Source organism: Rana temporaria, chromosome 3 (genome assembly GCF_905171775.1).
Source record: "Rana temporaria chromosome 3, aRanTem1.1, whole genome shotgun sequence".
NCBI lineage: Eukaryota > Metazoa > Chordata > Amphibia > Anura > Ranidae > Rana > Rana temporaria.
Window position 1 is genome coordinate 276,960,148 of NC_053491.1, and position 4,061 is coordinate 276,964,208.

At 51.2% G+C, this 4,061-nt stretch overlaps 1 pseudogene; it reads left to right on the forward strand.

The window, feature by feature from the left end:
* The first annotated feature begins 2,846 nt into the window (after window positions 1–2,846).
* LOC120933924 lies at window positions 2,847–2,950 on the forward strand (annotated as a pseudogene).
* The last annotated feature ends 1,111 nt before the right edge of the window (window positions 2,951–4,061 follow it).

The following is a 4,061-nucleotide window of genomic DNA, read 5'->3' on the forward strand; positions in this document are numbered from 1 at the left end:
TATGTTGTATTGGATACCCTATTTTTATCCAGTTTTGTATTAATAAAATGTTGTCATTTTTATCAATTTGTCTGTATATACTGCCCAATTGGTACAGAGATAGTTCATAGCTCTTTTGCCTTAGGGATGACCAATATGGGATTGACCCCCCTCCTCTCTATTTTACTATATATTTTTGGATGATGGTACCTTCCCTTTAACTTTATGTAATTAACTTCATTAGAGGCCAATATTTGGGGCAAAGAATAGGGTCAGCAGTTTGTAGAGCACAGTACAGTGGCCATTAGTTTGTAGGGCAGTGTACAGGGGTTAGCAGAGCAGATGACAGGGGGTAGTAGGGCAGTGTACAGAGGGTCAGCAGGGGAGTGTACAAGAGTCAGTAGGGGAGCACTTAACAAAGCTCCTCCTCTCATCCTCGCACTGCACACAGCCTGGGTACTCTGCCGAACTCTTCCTTCCCACACAGAAAATAGCTGAGATCTGATTCCCTTACAGACAGAGCCTCGACCTGCACAGTGTGTAGTTGGCTACTGTAGCTGTGCTGCCATTCCAATCTGGGAATTTCATAGATCTAAACTGCAACATAGCAGCCAGCTATACATTGTGCAGATTTAAGCTGTGTCTGTAAGTGAATCTGATCTCAGGTATGTGCTGTGTGGGGAGGAGGAGGAGATCTGTTAAGTGTCATGTGTGTAATGCAGGCAGTGCCGGCATAAGGTCATTGGGCCAAAAAGATAAACTGTGCCCCCATAAGAAAGGGTGGGTGTGAGAGAGAGGAGGACATGAGAGAGAAGTGAGGACATGAGAGAGAGAGGGGAGATGAGAGTGAGAGAGCAGCGAGAGAGTGGGGACCGAGGAGGGTGAGAGAGAGGGAGGTAAGAGAGAGAGAGAGGGGGATAATGGAGATAAGGGGGTAAGAGAAATAGAAAAGGAATCAGGGAGAGGGAGGGAGTGGGGGAGTGAGGGGAGGGGAGTGGGGGGGGGGTCAAAGAGAGGAATGAAAGTGATGGGGTGAGACAGGGAGGGGAGTGAGAGGAGGTGTGAGACAGGCAGGGGAGTGAGGAGGTGAGAAAATGAGTGGTGGTGAGAGAGGGGAAGAGGAGTGACAGAGAGAGAGGGTGAGAGAGAAAGTTGGGTGATAGGGAGGGGAGTGGGGGTGAGAGAGAAGGAATAAAGAGAAAGAGGGGGGGGTGAGAGAGGGTGAAAGAGAGTGAGGGGGTGAGGGAGAGTAGGGGGGGTGAGGGAGAGTGAGAGAGTGAGTGAGAGAGAGAGTAAGGGTGAGAGAGAGAGAGAGTAAGGGTGAGAGAGAGAGAGGGAGTGGGTGACAGAGAGGGAGCGGGTGACATAGAGGGAGTGAGAGAGAATGAGGGGTGAAAGAGAAGGGAGGACATGAGATAGAGTGAGGGGATGTGAGAGAGGGTGAGATAGAGAGAGGAGGAGGTGACAGAGAGAGGGCAGTGTGTGTGTGTGAGAGAGAGAAGGGGTTAGAGAGAGGTGGGTGAGAGAAAGGGAGGGGAATGAGGGGTAAAAGAAAGGGGGAGTGAGAGGGGTGATAGAGGGAGAGGACTGAGGGGAGGTGAGAGACAGGGAGGGGTGTGAAGGGGTGAGAAAGAGAGTGGGGGTAAAAGAGGGGAGTAACAGAAAGGGAGGGGAGTGGGGAGGGTGAGAAAGAGAGAAGGAAGTGAGAGAGAGGGGAGTGAAGGAGGGTGAGAGAGGGGGTGAGTAGGGGGTGAGGGAGGGAGAGAGAGGGGGTGAGAGAGAGTGAGGGGGTGAGACAGATGGGGCAAGAGAGAGAGGGGTGAAAGCAACCACCAGGAGAGCCCTCATAATTATGCTGGGAGATCACACAACATCTCTGTAAATTCCTATTATCAGGGTTCCCTGATCATCAGAAGGTTAGCTCAAAGCTGGTCTTAAAGCGGAACTTCACCCAAAAAGGCACACATGTAGCGAGGGAAGCTGCAAACACTAACAGCCAGTTTTCCTAAGAAAACATGATGCCCCGGATTCACATACATCGGCGCATATTTATGCGGGCGTAGCGTATCTAATATACGCTACGCCGACGCAGCGCACAGATGCAAGCACTTGATTCACAAAGCATTAGCTCCCACTCACTCTTAAAGATACGCTGGGTTTTCTTGGCGTAAGCCAGCATAGGTGGAAGTGGGCGTGAGCCATGCTAATGAGGCGTGACCCCATGCAAATGATGGATTGAGCGTCATAAAGATACGAATAACGTACGGCGCATGTGCCGTTCCGTGGACGCATCCCAGTGCGCATGCGCAGAATCACGTCGGAACTACTCCCTAAGATACGACGAATCACTGCCTACGACGTGAACGTAACCTACGCCAAGCCCTATTCACGTACTACGTAAACGACAAAAGATACGACGGCTTGTGTTCACTGGTCTATACCTTTGCATGAGTTGCGCCTCCTATATGGGGAATAACTTTACGCCGGACGTACGACTTACGCAAACCGCACATATAATGCGCCGGGCGCAGCTACGTTCGTGAATCGGTGTATCTCCCTCATTTGCATATATGCATAGAAAATCTATGGGAGCGGCAAATGCGCCCACCGTAAATATGCGCCCACGATACGACAGTGTAGGAAAGTTACGTCGGTCGGATGAAGCCTATTTCCAGGCGTATCTCAGTTTATGGGCGCGGCGCATAGATACGACGGCGCATACTTACACTTACGCGGCGTATCTGGAGATACGTTGGCGTAATTGCTTTGTGAATCTGGGCCGATGATGCCTTTACCTGAAGACCAGCAAAGAGCCTGTTTAGGTGAGGACCACACTGGATCCCTGGACATGTAAGTTTTCTTATATTATCGCTTTTCGGCCTTTTGGCTAAGATCAAGTGTAGTATCTGTTCTTATCAGTTGTTAGAGGAGCGCTGAAGCACCTCCGTTGGGAGGGTGGATGCGATCCAATAATGTAATAGCACCTGGAAGGGTGGTTACAGCAGGGGCTATGCCGGGCTACCCGACAGTACTGGGGGCAGGCCACTGGTCGAGTCTGAGCCATCCGGAAGGGTGCTTCTGGTGAGGATGGAGAGGCATTTGGTCGAAGCTAAAAGGCCGGGACCCTGGCCTTCTGGCCTGGATTTGATGCGGTTCCTAACCCTGCCTTGCCAGTTTCTCGAGAGGGAACGCTGGCCCTACCCTTCGGGGGAGGGTCTAGTGAGTAGTTAGTACCTCTCGAGTATAATTAGGCTAAGGAGCGAAAGAGGTGTATGGGCACTCTCCCTGAGCCTCTAGTAGCTCCTGATCCTTCCTGGTGGAGATGGGGAAGGGGACCATGACTGTCCGGGCTGTGGACCAGGGTCCGTTGAAAAGCCTGTGGAGGTAGTGCCCCTGGAGTGGCAGTCCAGGGGTGCCATACATTGCACGAGTGTGGGGACACTCATCGTGTGGCACCATGGTCACTGATCTCCACAATACACCTTTTCACACCTGCCTCCAGGGCTGAGCCTTTTGGCTAGGACCAGGGGAATTTTTGTTTCCTGGCCGGAGGGCCGGCCAATGTATTGCACGTTGGTCACTTTCTACTCACCTTCCCACTTTCTATTTATTTTACCCCGTTTGTCACAGTTACGTCTTTTTTTGTTTGGTGCACTGCACTTTATGTGTGATTAGTAGGGTGCTGTTCCTCTGGCCTGCCCTGAACGTCTTGGGAGTAGGTGGACATGGCCTTCTGGCTTAGTTCGCCTGCTCTCATGGGGTCTCTCTTCGGGGGAGCCTCACCGAGGAGGGTTCTGTCTCAGCAGTCCCTCCAAGGATGCTGGGTCCGTGTCGGCTTCAGCTGCATGGGCCTTGTTGGGTTCATGTGGCTTCGGCTGCATGGACCACAGAATACCCAGTCCCTGCCAGGAGCCTAGCGCAGTTTTTTGTTGCACCTCTTTATGTGTGTGCACATTTTTCCTGCACCGGGTGGAGTTTTTGGGTTGTGTTTTGCACGCCACAGGCTTTTCAAAAATGTAAGTTTTCTTATATTAAAAGTCAGCAGCTACAGTATTTGTTCATTTTTATATTTTTCAGGATGA